Source organism: Equus caballus, chromosome 5, assembly GCF_041296265.1.
Source record: "Equus caballus isolate H_3958 breed thoroughbred chromosome 5, TB-T2T, whole genome shotgun sequence".
Lineage (NCBI taxonomy): Eukaryota > Metazoa > Chordata > Mammalia > Perissodactyla > Equidae > Equus > Equus caballus.
This window is the reverse complement of record NC_091688.1, coordinates 5474649-5500047: the sequence shown is the minus strand read 5'-3', so window position 1 is coordinate 5500047 and position 25399 is coordinate 5474649. Positions and strand designations below refer to the sequence as shown.

At 43.6% G+C, this 25399-nt stretch overlaps 1 long non-coding RNA gene across 1 annotated transcript in view; it reads left to right on the top strand.

Moving 5' to 3' along the window:
- Window positions 1-2979: 2979 nt before the first annotated feature.
- LOC111773441 (uncharacterized) overlaps window positions 2980-25399 on the top strand; it is a 64473-nt gene continuing 42053 nt past the window's right edge. The window contains exon 1 of the long non-coding RNA XR_011438969.1: window positions 2980-3251. This is a non-coding gene — a long non-coding RNA (uncharacterized lncRNA). The remainder of the gene's footprint in view (window positions 3252-25399) is intronic.

Below are 25399 nucleotides of genomic sequence, written 5' to 3'. Positions count from 1 at the left end.
CTGCACTGTCACCTGCATACAGTGCCAGGCTTAAGCCTCTACTGCCGGCTGGATCTGAGGCGACAGAGATTCTCTCAAGGTAGAAAGGCCTCTAGTGACTAGGCTGCCTTCTGATCTCAGCTTCATTGTGATTGTGATCTCACTCATTCATTCATTTGATAAACAAGTAGCAAGCAATAGGATATATTGGAGTATATGAGGAAGTCATTTGGTGTAAACCTAATCCAGCCTGACCTTGTTTTTCAAAAGGGCCTGACGTGGCCATTGAGTATGCATTATACATCTGCTTTAAGCATTTGCTATGTCCCAAAGACAGGAACAAATGGCCTTAAGATAAAGATGCAACTTCCCCCACATTGGAATTTCCTTAAGGATAAGCATCTCTCCCTAGGCTAGGAACTGATTGCTGTGCTCAACTGCTCAACCTGTGACCACCCAGCTTGAGACAACAGACCTGCCACATGCCGTGTCCATCAAGACAGCAGACCTGCTATCTACTGTGTGAATAGCTGTGCTGTGCCAGCTAGGCAATCTCATGACTGTTGTAAAAGGGACATTCCTATCATATGTGATGTACGCTCTTTGTTCTAAGATGGTATATAACCACTTTGTATGCCCCACTTCTTTGGTGCCCTTCCTTCCTTGTGGAATGAAGGCCCCAGGCTAAGCTAGTCCTCAGATCTGGTTCCTAATAAACTCACCGCAATTTCGATGTATAGGTTGGTTATGGATTATTTCCTTGACACATTCATTCATTCTCCTGTGCTTCCTGTGATCACTCTTCCTAAGGCAGGATCCCTCTGCTGATGTTGATCGAAGTACTCTTTTTATTTTCTTCCAGAGCCTGATACTAATCCACAGCTATTTGTCTACATGTTTATTGTCTGCCCCTCCATTAGGATGAGGACTCCTGGAGGATGTAGATCTTGTCCGCCATCTTGGCTCTAGTGTCTTCAGCACCAAGTACAATGCCTGCTCCAATATCTGTGGAATAAATAAATGAGTGAACAAACACGCATTTCACTAAGTCTCTGTGTCTGACTCTGGGTGAGGGACAGGAGGTACAGAAGAAATAAGACAGAGCTTTTGTTTTTAACGGGCTTGCTCACAAGCTGAGGAAGCAGATTACACCACAACACAGAGCGATATACTGATAGAGTGGAACATGGGGAGTCATGGGGAGACGGAGGACTAACCCAGACTAAGGAAGAGGTGGGTGTCAGGGAAGTTTGACGTTTGTGTTGACTCCTGAAAGTCAGCAAAAGTTTGCCTGGGACAGAGGTTTGGGAAGGACAGTCTAGGGAGATGAAGCCACATGTACACAAGCCCAATGGGGAAAGAATGGCAGATGAAAGGAAGCGTGTTAGTAGCTGGAGCCTGGTGTGCAAGGGAGGCCTGTAGACAAACTGGCCTCTTGGCAGGGTGGCTGGGTGTTCCCGTGTGGTTGGCTTTACTTTCTTTAGCGCGGGGCCAAGATGCAGACTTCAGGATGGGGTAGCCCCCTGAAGAGAGTGAAGCGCCGCACACCCTAATGACCCCGGTTCCTTCCCCTTGTGGCCTTTCCTTCTGCATTATTCCCAGGAGGCAGAGGAGGGAAAGGCGGCTTTGGGTGGCCGGGCAGAGGGGCCTCTGAGGCAGGCAGCAGGGCAGCACAGGGCTCTCCCTGAGAGAGCATGGCTCTCAGGAAGCAGTTCCCGCAGGGCCAGCGCAGTGTTGGGAGAACTGCGCCGAGTGAGCAGCTGCAGGAGGAGGAGAAACGCAGAGGAAGAACACAGGCTTTGCTTTCTGAGAAAAGGCAGATGATAAGCTTCCGGAAGCTTCTTTTCAAGACTGTGGATCCTCTTGAGCTAGAGCCTTTGGAGGTGCTGTTTGAGATGCAAGGAACAGAGGGTGATTGCCTGTTCAGTCCCCTCCCTGCCCCTCTCTCCTGAGAGTACTTACTGAGTGTCTATTGTGTGCAGGGAACTGTTCTAGCAGTTGGAAACGTGACATCGAGCAAAGCAGTCAAAGTCCATGCTCTCCTAGAGCTCACGTTCGAAGTGTGTGTGGGGAGCAGACAACATATAAGAAAAAACAGATGTGTAATGAAGAGAGCAATGAAGAAAAATGAAGCAGGGTGGTGTGTGCTGGTTGAGAGAAGGGGCCAGAGCTGGCCTTCCTGAAGAGGGGACATTTGAACAGAATCCTGAATGGAGTGAGGGAGAGAGCTGTGCGTGTTTGCGGGTGAAGCGCGTAACTCTGTTAGCTGAGGGTGCTGCATTCTCAGGAGTGTCTGGTCACCCGGGGGAACACGGCTGATGACTGTCTCCCATTCTGTGAAGGACAGAGAAGTCCCATATGCAGAGGGCATAGGGAACAGAGAATGTGAGATTATTATCTAGTGTAAATAATATAATGGGTATGTTATTATATAATTTGTAACATATATCATGTTATATTCTAATATTATATCGCATATTTTGTATACATTATATGTAATAGAGTGATGATAAGATTCGGAATAAATAATTGAGTGTTTTCTCCCTTTGCAGTTCCGTACTATTCATGGACTTAGTCTCTCTTCATTCAGCAGCATGGCTGTATCAGGCAGCGATTTCACAAAACACAGGCAGCAAAGAGTCAGATTCTTGGCTTTTGTATTTCCAAATAGGCTCACTTCATTCTTATAATTTCCCTGTAGAAGTAGGTATAATCCTGTCCAGTTTTGAGTTGAGAAAACAGGGGCTTAGAAATTCTTAAAACTTAAAGCAGAAACAGTGGTCTTAAAAGCCAAGGTTTTGATTTGCAAGAGTTAGTCGCTTTTAATAATCTGTTCAAAAACAATAGATTGTTAAGGGAAGAGCTGAGCACCCGAGCCCTGGCCCGGGGACTGGCCTGGAAAAGGACTCTGGGCTGAGCCGGTGTTAGGGGTTGGAATCTGAGACTCAAGGCCACTTTTGCTGTAGGAGGTGGCCACCGTGCCTCTGGAGGGGCAGGAGAGGGAGAGAGGGCCGTGCAGCATCACAGTAGATGGGCCTCCGGCAGCCCTGCAGTCTCCTTCCGCCTGGACGGTCCACCAGGAGGGAGGACCCAGATATCCTCGGGGTGGTTAGGAGGGGCTCAGAATGAGCCTGTGTACCTCGGACTCCCGGATGAGGGGAAACAAAGAGACCCCTGTGGACCAAGGGCTGGAAACCGGCAAGTGGAGCCTGAGACTTTCTAGCAGGTGTCTGTGATGGAGCAGCGGTAACATGGACGGCTGCCACCCAGGGGTGAGAAGGAAGGGGGAGGGGAACGTGGAAATGATTTTCTTTAGATTTGAAGAGACTACTGTTTCTCCCTCAAGGCACTAGATTGAGTTTTCTGCCAACAGGCAGAATTGGTGCGTGAAATGGAAGTTGAGTTAACAGAGGAGTAAAGGAAGGCAATTTTTTTGCACATTTGAATCACGTAGTCTGCAAACTAAGCATTTTTACCCGCTACGCTGTTGACTAGGTAGCATGCAGAAAACCTGGGAGGTTTTCCAGCTGAACACTCATTATCAGTCTTTGTGTCCTCTGAACCCAGAAAATGTGGTAAATTCTCCTCTGATGAAAAAAGAGTGAGAATTTCCTTAGGCTTAAAAGCCTTGTGGTTCAAAGAGGGAAGCTGGTCTCCTGGCTTTTCTACGAACAGCACGGTTGTTATTTATACTTCCTCTGACGCCGGGGCCCTGCTCCCCGCTGCGCCCCCGCCCGCAGGTTCCGGGGAGGAGCTCCGTTTCATCCTCACGGGCAGGTCTAAGCCTGGGGTTTGGAAAAGGGCACAAAGGAAGTTTCAGGTTAGAATGAGTGTGCCCAGGAGGTCGGGTCGAGGGTAGAAAGGGAAGAGAACTTAGAATCAGACAGACTTTGGCTCTGCCGCTTGCTGGCCGTGTGACCTTTGTCAAGTTCCTTTCCCTTTCTAAGCCTCTGATTCATCACCTCAACAATGGACATGTCTATTTTTACAGAGATATGAAAATAAAATGAGGTAGCATATTAGTTTGCTAGGGCCGCCATATGAAATACGACAGACTGGGCGGCTGGAACAACTGAAATTGATTTTCTCACAGTTCTGGAGGCTGGAAGTCCGAGATCAAGGTGCTGGCGGGGATGGTTTCTTCGGAGGCCTCTCCCCTTGGACTGCCAATGGCCGCCCTCCAGCTGTGTGTTGTCTGTGTCCTATTCTCTTCTGGTAAGGACACAGGTCAGATTGGCTTAGGGCCCACGCATCCGACCTCATTTTACTTTAACTGTCTCATCTCTTAATACAGTCACATTCTGAGGCACTGGGAGTCAGGCCTTCAACGTGAATCTGGGGGGACACAGTGCAGCCCATAACAGTACCGCATGAAGGGGCTCAGCATGCGGAGATGCTCCGTTAACGTTAGCTCCCTGCCCCAGTTCTTTAGCTGTCAGTGTGAGACTCAATCTGTTAATGACATTCATGCTACAGAGATGTTCCCCTCTGAGGTTGCCCGTGGGCAGCTGGCTTGGAGGTGACATGATCAACTTAGGAGATTTAATAGAATTAGAAGATTTAGTTCTGCTGATACTTTTTAGATGTTTGAATTTGGAACAAACTCATAATTTCTCTGATCCACTTCCTGACAATAATAACTAGCTGACGGGGTAGATAACAGAATGATGACAGAGCAATTGACCCTAAAGTGTCTAGTACACTGCTTGACTTCTCTTAGGTGCTTCCTAAATATTTCTTTAATTGGACCTGGAGGCTTTTGGTAAAGTACACGACGTTAAAAACAAATGTAGTCCTGCAACCTTGACCTCCATGTTCCACGCGTGAAGTGGAAATACCCACGTGGTATGGAAGACCCAGATTTGCCTCCCTGTTTCATACCGTTTCTTAGGTGACAAGCTCCCTAGGATGTGGAGGGCTGGGGATGCTCCCCGACAATTGCCACCTGAAGAGGAAGCTCCAGGTAGCTGTTGTTCTCCAAGGTTCTGAGGGAGAAGCTTAAATGGTTGTTCCTGCCCTTTCACTCCTATTGTGAGGAAAACAGCGAGAGAGCCCTGGGGGCCTCCTCTCAGGCTTCTCTATCTTCTCCTAAAAAAGACACAGAATGCACCATCTCTAGAAGCTCCATAGGTGACTACGACTGGGCCTTCTTGAAGGCAGAGCCAGGCCTTGTGTCGGCTTCCCACAGGTGCCTGTCATGGTGTCTGACGAGTGCTCAGTGCTCAGTGTTTGCTGGATTTCCCTGTTCCTCCCTGAACTGCCTTCAAAAGTAGTAGGCATCTGTTTCTCAGGCATGCATAGTTCCCAGAACCTTCTCCATCTCCATAGAGATACCGTCCTGGCAAGGGCTCCCCTCAGTGCCAGAACCCCATGGGAATGCAGAGGGTTCTGTGGAAGAGGGGAATTCCAATCTGTGTGCTCTGGCAAGCAACTGTGGGCACAAGAGTTGGCCTGTCATTGCTTGGTGATCTTATTTCTTTCAGAGCCAACTTTTGCTTTCTATTTTTGTTTTCTTTGTCCCTTGAGGCCTTACCCATCCAAACGCTCTTGTTAATGAAGGCCAGAATGCGAACTGAATCAAATGGCTTTGGGTCCACAGGGGATTGCCCGCACTCTGTGGGTGAGAGACCAGTGTGGGGAGTAAATCACAAATCCACTTCTCCTGCTTTTAAAGCCTGGCCCCGAGAGTCGGTGGCCAAGCATATTTAAAGGACATACCTGAACAATCCCGTTTGTCAAGGTTTTTCTCTACAGTCAGCACAGATGCTTTTAGGCTCCCAGGACTGCCTGGAATGCCCAGTGACGTGAAAAGGAGAATGATTTCATTGGATTTTTCCCTTCAAAGGAAAATTTGGTTTGTGTGTGGTATCCTAAATAGCGCTTTCTTCTTATGTTTAGAAAACCTCATTTGATTACAGTGATTCCCATTGAGTGGTCAATATTGCCTTTCCTGAGTAGGCATATGTTTCTTTTAATCATGGTATTTGTTAGCAAATGGGAAGTCATTTTTCTCCAGAAAGTCAGTTTAATTGAGATAATGTTTACATGCTGATATAGTGTTCCCAGGAAAATAAATGGTGCCCACTGTAGTTTCCCGACATATGTGGTATACATAGATTATGGGTGGATGAGTGGCCCTGCCTCTGCTCTGGAATTGGGTGTTCTTATCCTGGCAAGGAAAGGGACTTTATTCCTACAGTTATGATAGCCAGATAGTCATGATAGCCACATAGGAGGGCACGTTACAGCTCCTTGCAGATAACAAAGGATAATATTAATGGCGCTTTGCTTTTGATGTATTTATTCCCCACGCTTACTCAGTGAGGTGAGTCCTATTGACTTTCCGATGGTACAGATGAGGAAGCAGGCTTGGGGAAGGTTAGTAGCCTGCCTAAATTCCCACGGCCAAACTGAGATTCAAACCCAGGTCTAATCTGACGATAAAGCTGTGCTTTTAACTGCTACGCTCTCCTCAGCTCAGTGTAGTGGTCATCTTATCAGTACATCTGTACAGTAGTTCTCGAAGTGTGGTTCTTGAACCAGCATTGTTAGCATCACCCGGACACTTGTTAAAAATGCAAATTCTCAGACTACCCCGAAGCATTGAATCAGAAGCTCTGGGGGCTCAAGCTCGAGTATCTCTGCCCCAAAGGATTCTAAATAGGTGGCTATGTAGCCTCTGTGTTGAAACTTCCAGAGACAATCCTCTTACTATCCCATAGGGCAGCCATTCTCTCTGCTCTGCTTGTTTTAGTCCGTCAGTTATGAGAAAGTTCTTCCTTATATTGTAGTGCAATTCACTTGTCTTCCTTGTTCACTCAATGGGTCTGCTCCTGCCATTTGTCCCATCAACAAGATAGCTGAGGGGCTGGCCCAGTGGTGCAGCAATTAAGTGCACACATTCTGCTTCTCGGCGGCCTGGTTCGCTGGTTTGGATCCCGGGTGCGGACGTGGCACCGCCTGGCAAAAAGCCATGCTATGGTGGGCCTCCCACGTATAAAATAGAGGAGGAGGGGCATGGATGTTAGCTCAGGGCCAGTCTTCCTCAGCAAAAAGAGGAAGATTGGCAGTAGTTAGCTCAGGGCTAATCTTCGTCAAAAAAATAAAATAAAATAAAATAAAGATCTTATAAAAAAAAAATAAATAAAAAATAAATAGATATACAACTTTGTACCGGGGGGCTTTGGGGAGAAAAAGGAAAAGTAAAATCTTTAAAACAAACAAACAAACAAAAAAACCAAGATAGCTGAATGTAGCTGTTGAAACTCACATGATCAAGAGCAGGAAATTGCTATGTGTTAAAAAGAGCCTGTCTGATGGAACACGTGCAGTTTGAATGCCAACTTCCTTTTTTGTACATGTATCACAGCTGCTCTATTCTTTGCCCCATGAGTAAGATAGAAGGGGAACATTTTTGAAAAGGAGAAAGAAGAAAGACTGAGGAGCCAGAGCTCAAGGGTCTATTGGTTTTCTAGGAGGTAGTCCTTCTTGCAGTCCTGGGCCTGGAAGATATTCTATTTCCTCCAAAGTCATAGATCAGACATAAAATCCCTCCTGATGAACAAAGTGGATCATTGAAACTTGAGTTTTCAGAGATGGTGAGACTATGCTGGTTAGAGACTAGGCTGTTTAGGTCAGAGTGGCAGGAGAGTTCAGAAGACTGGAAATCAAATGTGATGAGTGGATGATTGCATCTGTGTTCATAGGACCAAAGGTGGGGTTCATGTACTTCTTTCATAACCTGGATACCCTAGAAAATATAACCTGGTGACCCCAGAAAACAGCTTCTGTGCTACTCCTGTATTATGTACCATCTTGGGAAAAGACCAGTGAGGGAAAAGGGGTGCCAGCCAGGGATGGAGGGAAAGCCAACACAACAATGCATTATTGAGTTGGCTTTTACTAAGTATGACTACTTGCTTGATTCTGCTGGACTGACTCTGCAAAGCTGGATAACTACATCTTAGGACAGTTGCTTTTGGGAAGAAAGAGAATTCATCCTCTGGCTTCCATCTCCCATCTGTCAAAGGTTTACCCACAGAGTACTAACTTCCTCAAACTCTTGGTCACACATATTATAGGCTCCATGTTAAGTCCTACAGCATCCCATGCCTTGTGGTCAACAGGATGAGAGGCAAGAGGCACTTGGTACAGGCACCAGATGAGGCACTGTCAGGTTTTCCCTGCATGAAATTGGTCAGAACCCAGGCAGAGCTGGTGGCTACAGTGGTGGCCGGAGCAAGAGTCAAGTGAGGCTGAGAGAATCTGAATGGCACAGAAGAGTGTTCTCATTTCACAGAAGAGTGAAATGGCATTAGAAGGGTGTTCTAATACAACACCCTTAAAGTAATTTTGAAAAAAAAAGCATCTTTTCACGTTATCAGGTTAATGTCTAAATTCTTTCATCATTAGTCTGCATAGTGACAAAGGATATTATTCCCAGCTTATCATAAATGTTCACATTTTAAAACAAAAGTGGGTTCTGCTTCCAAGTGTGGTGGATTAAGACTCTGCTGGATGCCTGTCCTCCCTCCGTCTGCACGGAAGAGCTGCAAAATCCAGACAGAGTACAAACCACTCTCTGAAGAGATTGGAGAGTGAACAGAAGGTACAGACTCTGGAGAAGGTCACACTTTCTTGGAGAGGGATGACTAGATTTTACAAACAAATTCCTGTCTCTGGGACATTTGCCCTGGGGCTAAGTACGGTCCACCTGCGGCAGCAGCCCATATGACAAAATTTGCAATCCTTTAGGCCTAGAAAATAAGAAAAGTGAAGTCAGAAAACTGTAAATACTGAAGAGAGTGAAGAAATTCTGGAAGGGAAGGAGCCAGTGAGGGAACCTTCAAACGCTATCTACCCACATCTCTGACTGGCTCCTGAACCACACATGGACAGAACAGACTCCAAGCAGCCAGCCAGAGACAAAAAAGACCTGAGGAGAAACCAGAGGCGACGTACAGGAAACAGAGTTTGCAATTCAATCCCAGCTAAGGAACTCCTGCTAAAACAAAGCAAATGATGCTCTTTGGAGAAAAATAACAGAATCCAGATTGTCCACGACATAGCACTCACAATGTCTGGGATAGAATTCAGTTACCTGTCACATGAAGAATCAGGGAATTACAGTACATTCTCAAGAGAAAAGAACATGAAGCAGGCCCAACCTCAAGATTAAACAGATGTTGGAACTAATAGATGAAGATTTTAAAGTAGCTGTTGTAATTATCCTCAATGAAGTAAAACAAAAGTTTCTAATGCACGAAAATCTCAGGAAATAGCTAACTGTATTCTTTTCAATATATCCATTTGAATTTAAATACTATAATGATTAAATGTTTAAAAATTGCATAAACTTTTTTTAACTGTCAGAAATTTTACATTGTTCTTTTCTCCTTGAAATAAAATTTTCATTTCACTACCTCCCAAAGATTTTTATCCAAATGTAAAATAATTTTATGGTTCAAAGTATTTTACTGATCATTCTGCCATAATTCTTTCTCTTAAAAGATATTTAAATTTTTTTTTTTTTTTTTTTGCTGAGGAAGATTCACCCTGAGCTAACATCTATGCCAATCTTCCTCTATTTTGTATGTGGGTTGCTGCCACAGCATGGCTGCTGAGAAGTGGTGTAGGTCCACATCTGGGAACCAAACCCAGGCCACTGAAGCAGAACACACTGAATTTATCCTCTAGGCCATGGGGCTGGCCCCTAAAATTTTTGTTTTATGTACTGGTATAAGGTTCTAGGTGTTCAAATTCTATTTAAAATTGTCATTCTCCGTAGTATTACTAGTTGATTGGCCAAAGCAGCATAGATACGTTACAAATTTTGGAAAAGTCTTCAATGGAATAAAATTTTATTGCAAATGCATATCTTGATGAAGCGCATAAGGTTATTTTATTTTTTCAATTTGTTTATATGTCCTTGGATGAATATTACTTATTGCGAGTGTAAGCTAACGTTCATCTTTTTTTAGGTGTAAATACTGAGAAACTTTATTCACATAAATAGATAGATGAAACTGAAAGGGGCTTTATCAGTAGCAGTCAATAGTCACTACTCACCAAAAATGATTCTTAATGATCTAGCAACTAACATTTTCAATTTTGTAGAAAGCAAAGAATTGGAAACCACCTTATTTGTGAAGATTCTTTTCCCTAGGTCATTAAAGACACTCACTTTCTTATCACACAAACAATATTTAAAAGTGTCACATTGTTTGGTTCCCTGGAGGTTTTTTTCAGACTGTGGGACAACACACTGGAGTAATTTTAGAATGGGCGGGAGGTGACTTTTCCTTTCATTAAGTTGGACAAGGACGATGAGTGTTCAAGGAAAACCCAGCCTGAGCAGCCATTCTCTCCCCGATATCAACTAAGAAAGGGTTCAGACAGAAGTTGAGTATCTAGAAATTGATTCTGTTGAAACTGCACTCTAGGGGGCTGGCCCGGTGGTGTGGTGGTGAAGTTCTCATGCTCCGCTTTGGCGGCCAGGTGTTCACAGGTTTGGATCCTGGGTGTAGACCTACACACCGCCCATCAAGCCGTGCTGTGGTGGCCTCCCACATGGAAGAACTGGAAGGACTTAGAGCCGCGATATACAACTATGTACTGGGGCTTTGGGGAGAAAAACAAAGAGGAAGATTGGCAACAGATGTTAGCTCAGGGCCAATCTTCCTCACACACAAAAAATAAATAAATAAAATCAGAATACCAGAAGAAAACCAGCAGTTTCAGTGAGGTTCAACTGGGGACTTAGAAGGGGAAATGAGAAGAAACCATTTAGAACTGAAGTAGTGATGGCACATGACTGAGTTCACTGAGTAATCAATTGCATAGTTACTTTTGACAATACTGGTGCAGAAAGAAGGGTTCCTCTTGCTGTGTCATGTGATCCCTGAGTTGAATGGAGATCAGACCAGATGACCGCTGAACATCCTTCCAGTGCTAACGTCCTGTGAAAGAGCACTATGTGAATGTTCATAGCAGCATTGTTCATAATAGCCAAAAAGTGGAAATAAATGAAATGTCCACAACTGGCGAATGGATAAACAAATGTGATCTATCCACTCAGTGAAATATCATTCAGCAATAAAAAGGAATGAAGTACTGATACATGCTACAACATAGGTGAATCTTGAAAACGTTATGCTGAATGAAAGAAGCCAGACAAGAAAACCCACACTATGTATGAGTCCATTTAGATGAAATGTCCATAGTAGGCACATCTATAGAGACAGAAAGTAGATTAGTGGTTGCCTCAGCCTGGGAGTTGGGGAGAAGTGGGGTGACCGCTAATGGGTACAGGGTTTCTTTTTGAGATGATGAAAATCTTCTAAAATTGATCGTGGTGATGATTGCACAATTCTGTGAATATAGGAAAAACTATTGAATTGTACAGTTTAAATGGGTGGATTGCAGGGTATGCGAATATATCAATAAAGTTGTTAAATTTTAAACAAAGAACATTATGAAAGAAATTTTAAGAGAAGGAAAGAGCTTGGGTCCTGGCGCAGACATAGGATTGTACTGTTTTGACAGAGGAGAAGGCCGGAAGTAAGAGCTAGTACTTGGGAGGAGGGGCTGACTGGAACACAGCTCTGTGGGGCGGTCAAGACAGACCCTGGGCGTGAGGACAGTGGGCATTTGGCGGTGGGTGAGGATGCCGGCGGGGGGTCCAGAAATGGAAAGCAGCCCTGGTGGAGAGCACCGAGGAGACCCTAAGGCGGACTCTCTCTGCGTCAAGCTTTGCCTTTGGCCAGATCTGCGCTGGGGCATGTCTTTCTGAATGACCCCGTCTGCCCTCTGCCCACATACCCTTGTGCGGGCAGCTAAAGGCATAATTTTTCTCTCGGTTCTTTAAACTCTTGTTAAAATGTCTGCTTCTTCCCCAGCTTCTGCATCTTTTGACATAATGCATTTCTCCTCTGTTCATTTTGTGCTTACCAGGCACTTTCTCCCTCGGCATAGGCTGTTTCTTTTCTTTTACTGTTATCAGAAAGTCAGCTTTTGACTTTTATATTTCCTTTATTTTTCCCTTTGGTCCTTTGTGACCATATCATAAAGGTTTATTGTGTATAAATGTGAAGATTCAGTAATACGCTTAAAATGAGGGAAACCAGCGTTGAAAAATTGTATACAATAAAAACAAGGACAGAGCAATCTGATATTTATTTTCAACAATTTACACAATAAAGAACTTGAGAGCCACCTTGAAAGCTTTTTTTTTTTCCTGTATCCTCACTGATTCTTTAAGGCAGTAGGGGCATAGGTTAGGTCTTACCCAGGGTTTGCCCAAATTATCCTCTGGCTTTTTACACAACTAAAACCAACGCTACATTCCAAATTCATCCATCCATTCATTCGCTCATTCAACAAGTGTTCATTGAGTATCTCTATGTGCTAGGCACCTTACTGGGTGCTGGGGACATGACCATGGAGGGGGAGAGTGCTCCTGGCCCTCATGGCACATACAGTCCAGCAGGAGAGACAGATGTTAAGCAAATAATTACACAATTTCACAAATAATTATATAATTAAAATTAGGATGTTTTATAAAGGATGAATATAGAGTATTATTATAATATGTAACAGGGTTCCTTCTTTCTTGCATTTCTTCCTACGCTTACTTGGTAAAGAAGCTCATAAAAATATCAGAAGAGAATTTCAAATTACTGAATATTTTGAAAGACATTAAAGTTTAAATCTTTCAAGTAAGTGTTTTAATTTACTCAAGTAGAGGTGGCCCTAGTTTAATGAACAGATCACTCGTAACACGCAATAATTAAAAAAGTTTTAGTGACTTTTAATTCAAGTATAAGCTATGTCAGGAAAAGTGTGGTGATCGTATGTATACAACCAACGGTTTTTCGCAAACTAAGCACACCTGTATAACCAGAACCTAAGCCAAGAAACAGAACATGATTAGAACCCCAGAAGCTCCACACATGCCCATTTTCATTCACCAAAGTCAGCTTACAAGAGGTCTAGTATTTCTGTGCACTTGAAATGTGCTAGTCCCAATATAATGTCTTTTGTAGATTCCATTATTATGTGAGGAGCATTTTGTTTTCCTCTTATGTATGTTAAATTATTCCCTAGAAATCTAGTTGACACCATTCATTTAATTAGCAAACCCTTCCTTTTCAGATAGCCAGAAAGTAACCCTCAGCCCTGCCCACATAGGATTCTTGCAGTTCTGCATTCCTGGAGATTTTCCACAAGTGCAGGAAATTTCCATGATGGCAGAGGCCTTGAAGCTCACGAAGAGAAGCAGGGAAGTGGCAGTTTCTCTGGATGGCTGTGTGCCAGGCCCTTAAGCAAACTGCGCCAGGATTTCTTAATCTGTTGTTCTGCATCTCCTCCTTCCCCAAGGAGAAGACTGTCAGCCCATGTGCCTTTCCTCTCTGCCCTTGCCAAAGAGCCCTCCTGAAGGAGAACGAAGGTTCACCTGCTAATTTCTCTGAATAGTAGAGGGCCTGTGAGCATTTCTTAGGTGACTATAATCACTCAAAGCTCTGAAGACATTTACATCTAGTATTTGGGGCACCATCTCTGTGAATTCTTGGGGCTTCTGGCAGGGGGACTGCAGGGGTTTTAAAGAGTCTGGCTGGGAAAAAAGAATCTGAAGGACCCTGGGAGAAATAGGGACAGAAAGCCACCTACTGCTCAAAGGAGGTTTGGCTTTCATGGAACAATACTTAGAAAGTTTGCGGGCAGCTACTTCTGGTTTTAGAGACCAATCTAGGCCAGAAGGTATGATAAGGAACCAAAACTCAACATTGTTATCAACTGTTCTAGAAGCTGCGGGAGACAAAATGTGTCGGCGAGGTTACACCCACCAGGACCTACGCCTGTGAGACTGGGCTATTTAGAGGGTAAGGTGGCTGAGTACTTATTATTATGGTGCATCTGGCATCGCGAACGGCTGTGCCAAGTTTTCTCCCCCTCCTCCAACCCTAACCCCAACTTCCTGTGTTTTCCATTGTGGGGAGACAACTTCGCCCTTTCCTCTGCTGAGAATTTTGAGGCCACCAAAAAAGACCTTCCTTATTTTCTCTCACTTCCCTCCACGACCCCTCAGCACACACTCTTTTCACATGTCCTAGGTTGATTTTTTCCTGTGTTGCAAAACAAAACCCCTTCCTGTGTCTCAAAGCCATTGTCTGTGCTTCTTGTCTGGGACTGTGTTCCTCAGTAATTTAATCTCTCCCCATATTTTCCTTTTAAACTTTTATTTTAACGGTTTTCAAACACATACAAAAGCAGAGAGAATAGAATGATTCCTTCATATACCCTTCACTCACATTCAAAAATTATAATCATTTTGCCACACTTTATCATTTTTTTCTATTTTCGCAGTAGTGTTTTAACGTAAATTTCTTCATTATCTCAAAAATGTCTTTTTATAATTGGTTTGTTTAAATCAGGATTCAAATCAGGCTTCCATTATATTTGATTGCTGGTCACTTCATTTGTATCTAATCAAGAACATGTGCCCAGGCCCCTTTTCTTTCCTGCCGTGCTCTTGGCTTGTTGAGGAAAGCAGCTCAGTTCTATAAAATGTTCCACAATGTGAATTTTTCTGATTGCTTCTTCTTGGTGTTAACTAGGTACTTAGTCTCCTGTATTTTCTGTAACCTGGATATTAGATCTAAAGGCTTGACTAGCTTCAGGTCTGCCCTGGCCTCTCGCTTCCTTTGTTTTGTGGTCTCTGTCATACACAAACGGGTCCCGACTATTCATTATAAAATGTTTGCTTGCTGTCTCTTTGCTCTGTTGGCTTCTGTCCCACCCCTCCATTGCTTCAAGGATAGAGCAAATAGTCTGCATCAATTTTCTCTACTTGTTCATATATGTTTTTTCCCCCTAATTCTCATATATGACCTCGGCCCCTACTGTACAAAAATAATTCTCTCAGAGATCACTAAATGTTCTTTACCAACAAAACCCAATGACTTCTTCCTAGTATCATAATTAATGATCATCCACCAGGTGCCAACCCCAGCTTGCAGCCTTTAACAATTTACAAGATGCTTTCCCTTACCGCTCAGCCTTTAGTCCTCTTCCTTCCCAACCTCCTTCCTCCTTTCTCGACTTTCGTCTTTGCACTATTTATTACTATTTATTTCTTTTTCCATAATGCTAAGGACAACTTTTCTATTTTCCTTTGCTTGTTGCTTTTTCTCCTCCCACCAATGAATATCCGTGATGGTTTACAAAGTGCTGTCCTTTCCCGTTCTTGGTTTCAGGAACCTCAGGTTTTCGCTGGTCACCTTCATGTGATGGCTCGTGTGTCTGTACCTGCAACTCTAGCCAACCTCACTGAGCTCCGAGCACAAGTCTCCTTTGTCCCGCTGGGCTATTTTATCTCTAAATGATTTATCAATCTCTGGAACTCAATCGGTTTCAGTCGTATTGTCATTGTCCCTTCAGACGACCTGCTTCTCCTTACTCGCCGTCTCCCGTAATGGTACTCCTGTAAGTACTTCCGCTTGAAAGTCATTTTTCACTTCTCCCTTTTTTTTTTTTTTGCTGTCATTTCTAAGAAATTGATGGCCTGGCCCAGCCTGGTCTGCAGTATCTGTCCCAATCATTTCTTCTTTTCCATTTTTTCAGGGCCCATTTTCTCCATTTAGACTTCTCAGCCTGTTTCAGACATTGTTAATCTCATGTCTTGATGATTCTATTTAAACTTGAGCTGCCACTGCACTCCCTAACCCTTTCCCTGATTAACTTTTCTCCGCAGCATGCATCACCATCTGTCATACCATATATTTTGTATATCTATTTTTTATTGTCTGTCTCCCTTGACTGGAATGTAGGCAGGGTAGGATTTTTGTTTCTGACAGATAGGAGGTACTCCACAAATATTTATCATTCAGAAAATGTAGAGCCTACACCATATAATCAAATTCAACTTACACAATCTTTACTATGTAAATTTATTATAATGCTAATCTGATTTTCTGCACTAAATTGTAAGCTCCTTGAAGAAAGAATCCACATGTCATACTTGTGCTTTACTCTATACGCCTCTCCTTCCTCATACCCGCTCAAAGACACTTATCTCTCTATGCTTTTTGGTAGTTGACTTGGCAGATGTGACTTAGGTTGTCTTCCCAGGTCTACAGGATGTAGAGAGGGAAACTGGAGTGAAGGCAGGAGCCAGAAGAAGGAAAGAGGGAGAATGAGGGAAGACTTAGCAGCAGGAATGAACTGGAGAAGGGCCTTGAAGACTAGTGCGTGTGTTGGGAGATGGTGTAATAGAGGATACAGAATGGCAGTGGTATTTTGAAAATGGACTTTCTGTCTGCACAGGCCCACAAGTCTAGCTATTCTCTAGCTTGTCGGTCTCACATAGTTAATGTTACTCAAATCACACACCCAGCCTTTGCGCTTTGCCAGTCAAATTGTCTGCAAGTTAATCTAAAAAGAGAAGAGAAATTAGAAGCCTTTGTTGATTTCCATCTGATATCATTTCATTCTGCCTAAAAGACGCCTTTTAACATTTCTTATATCATGGGTTTGCTGATGATAAATTCTTTCAGCTTTTGTATATCTGAAAAGCCTTTATTTCACCTTTGTTTTTGAGAAATATTTTTGCTGGGTATAGGATTCTAAGTCTATTTCAGTAAAGATGTTGATCCATTGCCTTATTGCTTTCATTGTTTCCATCAGGAAATCTACTGTCATCCTTATCTTTCTTTTTCTCTATATGTAATATGGCCCTTTTCTCTGACTCCTTTTACAGCTGATTGGTATTTCGGTTGTTACAGGTAGTAGGCTAAATTCTGTTACTCCATCCTGCTCAGAAGCAGATGTTTGCCTAAACTGTATTTTGAGGAATACTGGTATCCTATTAGATAGTCATGGCTTTTCTGCAAAGATAAATTTCCATGATTACCCAAGCTTGGGATTATTAGCCTAAATAAAGTTAAAGATGTTTCTTGACTCTAGGACTTTCCAAATATTTAAAATGTTAATGTTGTTTAGAATTCCTAAAAGGAAGAATTTGGTATGTAACAGTTCCTAAACTTATTTGATCAAAGAATTTGCCCAACTCTCCTTCCACTTTTTTTCTTTTTCTTTTCTTCTTTTTTTTTTTTTTGTGAGGAAGAGTGGCCATGAGTTAACATCTGTTGCCACTCTTCCTCTTTCTTTTTGCTTGAGGAAGATTGTCCCTGAGCTAACATTTGTGCCACACTTCCTCTATTTTTTATGTAGGATGCCACCACAGCATGGCTTGATGTGTGGTGTGTAGGTCCACATCTGGGATCTAAACTTGTGAACCTCGGGCTGCCAAAACCGAACATGTGAACTTAACATTAACCATGTCACTGGCCTGGCCCCAACTTCTTTTTCTTTTTACAACTTATTGACAATTGCCATGGAACACATTTAGGGAGACATTGTCCTAAAGCAATTTTCTGCAGGTTTTTATGTTTTGAGATTATGTTTTAGAATTAAGGATTTTTGCCCCAAACATCAAGGATAATGACATTTATACTGATTTATTTTAATTTGGTGATATGATGTTTAGTTAAGAATATTTAATAATTGAATTTAATTCAATAAGCATTCTTACTTTCCATAGTACATTGTGATATGTATAATACAAAGAAAAATAAATCCTTATCTCTTTCCTTCCTTGAGGATATCTTGGAGTCAATATATGTACAAAAATAACAACAATACAAGGAAAAGAGTACTAAATGTCTTGAAGGTATGACATAAACCTTTGTGGAACACATATGATTAAATCTCCTCGTAATCAGAAGACTTTACTTCTGATTAGGAGAATGCAGAAGACTTTGCGGCTTTGAGGTAATCTTCTATATAGGGTACTTGCAAATGAAATGGCTTGGGAGGGTATGAGGAGGGTTGATTCCAGGAAAGAGAAGAGCCATGTGATCAAATGCCGTATAGCAAAAAATACATGGTGTGTTAAAAGGCACATGGAACAGGTTGGTTTGGACTGGATCCTAGGATCTATGTAGGAAAGCATATCAGGCTTGCTTGCAAGGAAGGTTACCACCAAGTCATGGAGGATTTTGAATGCCTGGTCAAAGGTATTTTTCCTTTTTTTTTTTTTTTTTCTTGGTGAGGAAGATTAGCCTGAGCTAACGTCTGTGCCAATCTTCCTCTACTTTGTATGTGAGATGACTCCACAGCATGGCTGATGAGTGGAGTAGGTTTGTGCCTGGGAACTGAAGCCTCAAACCCAGGCTGCCACAGTGGAGCGCACAGAACTTTAACCCCTCAGCCACGGGGCTGGTCTCCTATTTTTCCTTTTATTTAGTAAGTAATGGGACACCTTTGAAGGCTTATGGGCAAGAAAGTGGAAAGATTAGAGCAGAGCATTGGAATCCATGAAAGAAGAGAGAGTTGGATGAGAGGGGGCAAATATGGAAACCAGTTAGGATGCAATTGTTTAAGAGATCATGAATATGAACTAATGTAGCAAAAGAACTTTCCATGAGAAAGAAGTGGAGATTGGAAATATTTTCAAGTGATGTTTCTTGAGTAGGATCCATGGGGTATGAAAACAGAATAAAAGGGTGAAAGAATTTGAATTTTCAAATGTTCACAATAATTGCAAATATTTGTTGCTTACCTGGCAGTAGTTGGAGGGCTTTACATCTCAGTCTGCGTGCTCAGCATCTCCTCTTGGATGTCTAACAGTCATCTCAAAGTTACCATGTATCAAACTAAGCTCCTCAGGGTGGTAGTTCTCCCCAAATCTGCTTTTCTCTATCTTTCCCACCTCGCATAACAGGAAATCCTTCCGTCCAGTTCCCAGACCAAGATTCATCCTTGAGTTCTCTCTTTTTTTCTCACACCTCACTTCTAATTTGTCAGTAAATCTTGTTGACTCTACCTTCAAGATGTATCCAGAAATCCACTACTTCTCACCACGGGCATTGTCATCACCCTGGTCTAATCCACCATCTTGTCTCACTAGCGTTGTTTCAACAGCCCCCCTAACTGGTCTCCTTTCTCCTGCCCTTGCCTTCCTTCAGTCTGTTCTTGATACAGCAGCCAGAGTGATTTTGTTAAAGCGTTAAATGATTATGTTAAACCTCTACTCAAAAATTGTCCGAATAAACACTCGCGTCCTTAGAGCGACTTACAAGGCTCTCTAGGATCTATTCCCTGCCCACTCCATTGCTTCTCAGGTATCATTTTCTCTTCCTCTCTTCCTCTCTCACTCTATTCTAACCACCTTGGAACCCTTGTCCCTCTAGTTTGCCATCTCAGGGCCTCTGCACTTGTGGTTTCTTCTGCCTGAAATGCTTTTCCTTCAGATATCTGTGAGGTTCATGTTTTCCTGATTTGGGGCCTGTGTTGTAAGAACACTGTATTTAAAATTCCAACCTGGCCCTCTTGCCTTCACATTCTCTTTTCCCCATTACACTGTTCTGCTTCCCCACCCTCGCAGCCTTCAGTGCACTTATACCTTTGGGCCCCTATTGGGAACATGCCCTGCAAAGTGGAAGGAGGCGGGCCTGGAAAGGAAGGCGGAGAGACTCCATGTTCTCCCCCAGCTGGATCCACAAGCACAGAAGTTCCCCACGCCTATCCGTCATCTTTAGCCAGCCTGCTTCCTTAGGTTAGCATCTGGGAGTGAGTAAGATGGGAGGACTACGAGAGGTTTCAGCACAGAAGGACATTCGGGGGGAGGGATTTGAATCAGGCTCTTCCAAGGTGTGACCTTCAAATGCCCTTTGAACTCTAGATACACCCCCACAATCTACCTAGCAACCATTTCCACATTCACACCTCCGATAAGACATTTTTTCTGTGCCTTTGCAGCTTTTGCTGAGCTCTGTAAAAGGCAGCAGTGAAAATCTCATAAGCGTCAGATCAAAGAAAATTGGGCATGACCTCCCAGCCTGTGGGAGCAATGCTGCTGAAAACAATGAAATGGTGTGGCACGATGCCTGCAAATAGACACACACAGGGCCCCTTTCCCAGTCACCGCTGAGCTGTGGCTGCTGGGGCTTGGGGGAAATTATAGGCCAGGCACAGAGGAGGCTGATGAATTCACCTTGGCGACACTGTTTCGATGACTGTGCAGATGTCTCTGGCCTGGTGGCTAACAAACGTGGCCCACGCAGAACAATCTCTTCGAAGCCTTGTGAGTCATATTGATTTCTGGATGTTCTGAATCTTTGGAGGTGGCAGGTCCAGAAATCTGTGTTTGTTCCAAGCTCCCCAGGAGGTTTTCTACAGCTCGCTGATGACTGCTCTGTGGACCAGTGTATGAAACCCAAGGCTCTTCTCACTCTCCTTTAACAGCTATTTCTATGTACTTTTCGCAGCTAGTTGGGTGTGAACTAAATCCTAACCACAAATAATCTTGTCCTGTGTGAGATGGAGGGGATGCTTTCTCCTTGTTCCTGGAAACCTGTCTTTTATAGAAGCTCTGTTCCTCAGGTGTATGCTGTGTATTTACCCAGAAAGTGCCCGTAGTCACCAACTGTCCCCCGACATGGCCCCTAGACATGAGCACTTCCACTTTCTCTCCAAGTGGGATGAAGGGGTATGTGGTGGGTGGGGAGTAATAACTCTGGGAGGCATCAACTAATAGGGATCCTTAAACATGGCTGAGTATGGTGCAAGCCCATGACTTGTTTTAGGATCTAATCAGGGAGAGTGTAGCTTGATGGGTTACTTTGGTAAGTGGCTTGGGGAGAGGGCAACATTCTTTAGAATCATGCTCCAGTAATAAAAGATGGTCATCAGTTGCCTTTTTGGGGGTTGAGGAAAGTTTGGTTAGCTGCAGAGTTTGGGGGAAAAAGTGCTGTATGGGATCTCAAGGTTTGAGGCTTGGGTTCCATAACTCCTTCTCCACCGTCCTTCCCACGCATGGCATTCCTGATCTCTTCTGAATAGATGTTGAACAAATACGGTCTGCCAGGTAGTAGACTGCAGTGGGGAATCAGAGAATACAGACTTTAGACCTGATCTTACTGCCAACTCTTCTTGGTGGTACTTTCTTTAATCTTTCCAGGAAGAATTAATCACTTCCCTTAGTATTTCATCCCATCATGAAGTGATCTACAGATTGACTCTTATTGTAGTAGTTTAAGTATGTTTCTGCTTCTCCTACAGATGGTGAACTTCTCGAGCACAGGACTCGTGTTTCACGTACTGATTTGTTAATTAATTCTATGGGTTGTTTATTAGGAATCTACTAGAGTCAAGGCACTATGCTTTGTGGCCTTTGGATTTGAAATAGGAAAACCATAGAACAGGCACGAGGCAGGAGAGCAACAGCACCAGTGAACATTAGCTGAGGCTCATTAAACTTATTTCCTCTTGAAAGCACTTTGCAAGTTTGATTCGTTTGATCGTCACTATAATCCTCCGAGGTAGTTACTATTATTAGGTTATTTTGCACATGAGAAATTGAGACACAGAGAGGTTAAGAGAGCAGTCAAGAGTCCCAGAAAGAGACAGGAAGCCGTCAGACAATGTCATTTCTGTCTAGCCATTAAGGGGAGGCTGGCCTTCAGTCGAGCTGAGGGAAGAGAGGTATCTTTAGAAATATATTGATGAGGACACTTAAACTAGGAAATTATAGCAATTGTGGAAGCAGAGACTAAGGATTTTCTCTAATTTTCTATAAATTGCAATATGATACCAAGAAGTTCAACCATCCTCAATTGCTATTTCCATAAAGTCCTCAGTTAAAATACCCTTCAGATATAGTTAATAGCTTTCTAAGTCTGTTGGGCTCTAACTGAGAATTAAGTCAAAGTCTTATCCAGAGTGGGGAAATCAAGAAGCAGATCCACTTAAAGAATGCTATTTTTAAAGAAGGATTGTTACTCTCAGGGTATGTTCTGTATTGTACATAGGGCTGAGGCCGGGAAAGGCGGGGGAGGGAGCATAGAAATGTTCCTGTGACGGATGGGAGTTTTGTCTTGTTTTGTTCTCTGTTACATCATTTGTTCTTAAGCAGTGCTTGGCACAAAGTACATGTTCAATGAAGATTTGTTGAATGAATGAATGAATGATAGGGGAGAAGTACAGATAGAGCATGGGGGAAAATGTGCATCAGAGGTCCTCAGTAATTACATGTGAGATTGAATGGGTAAGACAGTTTACCTAGAGGTCTCGCTAATGCAGGAAACAGTAAAAATAAAAGTTAAAAAAAGCAACAAAAAACCCTGAACAAATGACTTGAGAGGTAGTGAAAGCCAGACGTTCTTGACATGGGCATTGGCCTGTAATAGCCTGTGAAATATTTTAAGTTCAGCTTCTAACATAGAATATCTTTTCAGATGCCCCCTTCCCACTCTCCTCACCTCATTGCTATATGGTGATTCACATGAGAAAAGTCAAGGCTTTTGCTCTCATCAAGTCTCTTTGAGGAGAGCTTGGTGATGCTGGAGAAGAAAGAAGATTCAGTCCTTAGAGAGCTTAGAACATGACTGCTGAGGGAGAGAAGAGGTGTGAGCTCTCCCTGCATTCCTGGGCTCTCTTTGGTAGGGCTTCATTTGAGAAATCTTCTTCTTTATTATGTGCAGGGTCACATCTCTTCATGCTGCTTCTGCATATTTTTGCTGTATGGGTCCAGTTCTGCTGTTTGACCTAACTTTCCAGTGATGGGTATGTATTTGTCATGCTGGAATTTTCTGTACATGGGGGAGAGTATGTCTGCACATAGAACAAGGCCTTTCCAGTCTCTGTTGGTGCCTTGAGTGGGGAACCTCTCTTTCTAGAACAGGTTCCCTGGTGAAGACTTGTCCCGCTAAAAGCTGTGCCATGGGGTATCATCTCAACTTTGAAGTCCTTGCCAGCCTACTCAGGTGGAATTAATGACACTGCCTCGTTTGCTATCTGTTTCTTGTATGCAGTTCCATTTATTGTTACATGAATGGATGAATGAATGAATGAATCTGGAAATCTTATCTTATTCTTCTTGGTAGCTCCAGAACTTTGCACAGCACCTGGCTCAATAACCACAATACACAGCACATCATGGAAGTTCAGTGGATGTGCCACTGCACTGAACTGCACCTTCCATTTTCTCCTCTTCTCCTTGATGTGATGATCATAAGATATCATCGTTGGTGGGAACTTCAGAGATCATCTGCTCCATTATACTACTCAATGTAGAAATCTGTGTAGAGTGGGTTTTATTGTCTATTTGATCATCTCCAGTGGTGGGACACTCACTACTTTGTAATACAGTGTGGTCCATTTTGGACCACTCAGATTGTTAGCGAAGTGTTCTTTTATATTGAGCTGAAAACTGCCTTCCTGTAACTTTTACCTAGCGGTTCTATTTCTCCCCTCCTCCCGCACACTTGGAGCTGTCTAAAATAAGACTGATCCCCCTCGATTTGACCATCCTCAAGTATTTGAAAACAACTGGCACGTTCCCTTTAATATTTTCTTTTCCCAAGTTGAGCCATTCTGTGCTAAATCAGACTTCAACAGTCCTTCATATCACAAGGTTTCTAGGCCATTCCTCTTCCTAGTGTTTCTACTTTAACTTCCAGGTAGTTGATGTGGCTTCTACAGCCTAGTACTCAGGACAGGTGCTGTGGTACCAAGAAGGTCAAAGTCATAGGTATGATCCCTTTTCACATTTTCAAGACTTCTGAACTCAGGGCTGTGCTAGGGGCTGAGGACTCAGAGGTGGCAGGGCCTGCCCTCAACACACACCTGGAGGAGAAGGCATGCTTCACACTAAAACTCTGCTCTCAGACCCTATTTGCCTGGTGCATGTTGCCATGGCAGTGCAAGGCACTTTCCTCAAAATCCGGGCTTGGATAAAGAGAAGTTTATCTCTTATTGGTCTTTCTTAACTGAGGTGAGCTGGAATGAATGAGACTGCCCAGATGGGATGAAGGGAGAAGTGGTCAGTGGTGACATTTAGGGCTTAACAATCACTGGCAGCGATTGAGGAAGCTATGAGTGAGGGGATGTGGCTCGGTGTAAAGCCAGGGGTCCCGGATGATGGGAGAAGTTGGCACAGCCTTGAGCTGATTTCTGAAACTTATTGAGAATGCTGAGGTTGGGATTCTTTACTTTGGGAAAAACAATTTCAGTTGTATGTACCACTGGCTATCGTCCGTGGTGTTACCTGAGAGTGTCCACTTGCTAAGGAGGGAGATGTGCAAACAGTGCAGAGTAGGTGCCAGGTGTTAAGCATTGAAAGGTGAGTATGAGAAGAGTGGGGCTTCTATCGTCTTTCCCCACCTCTCAATATCTGCAGTAGATGCACAAACGCTCCAAGGGTTGCACATGCCAGACATGGACTGACCCACTCAAGAAATGCTTTCAGAAAGACCTTCCCTCCTTCTCAACCCCCAGGTGGTGTCTACCTGCCAAACATCTGGGGAAACCCAGAGGAGGGCAACATTTGCCCTCCCAAGATCCTGGGTGGCTGACTTAAATTTATTTTCAGGAATATTCTGTAGCTAGCAATATGTTTCACAGACTCAGAGGTCATTCTCAGCTTAAAGACATGCACACTGAGAACCCTTAGGAAATGAAACAGGGTGACAGAAACAAAATGCAAACATAAAAAATAAGAAGTAGATGAAAGGAAGCCAACTGTGCTGAATGGAGGTCATTTGATTAATACAGAGCACAAAGGAGTCATGAGTTTCAGTGATCCGGGCTGGCCCAATGCCCAGAGAAGAGCAGGCCAAGCCAGGGGCTGGAGGACACAAGTGGAGGAAGGCAGTGGGAGAAGGCTGAGCTGGGACTCTGACAGCAGTGGTGGTGGCAGATATTTTGGTTATTCTCAGTGTGTATGACACTTGAAGGCAGAGGCCCACGTAACAGGGCCTGTGTGGGACTCTCAGCAAGCCTGTATCTGCGGGGAGAGGTAGGGTGTTGGGAATTGTGGGACTGTAATGCTGGGGAAATAGCAGGAGCTTCTGGCTCTGGTTTCTTCTCAGGTCCTGGACAGATTGGGCAGGGAGAGACAGGCCATTACGCTAAGCTCCACACAAGTGAGTCCATGTGGCATGAAGGGCCACAGCAAAATATCAGAGCTGATCTCCACAGTTCAGCCTCCACTGTGAGTTCTGTGGGAGCAGTCGGAGGAAAGACCCAAGTTGGCAGCAGACTTCTGTTGGTGAAGGGCCACTCGGAGCAGAGCCAGATCCTACCTAAAGGCTCATGTTTACACCTCTCCTCTGTCTTCAGTTCTGATTGGATAATTCTTTGTCTTTCCTACCCATGACACCGTGAGCAAACATTATTTGTTTGTAAAATGTGTCCCCAACTAACTTAAGTCCTACAGCCCTTGTATGCCTGTAATTCTCTCACCTTGGCACGACCACTCTGATCAGACCTCAAGACGAGTAACCATCTGATGTGGATGCCAGTTCAGCCTCACCTCAGTTTTCTTTCTTTCCCAGCTGGTGATTTTTTTTGGATGCTAAAC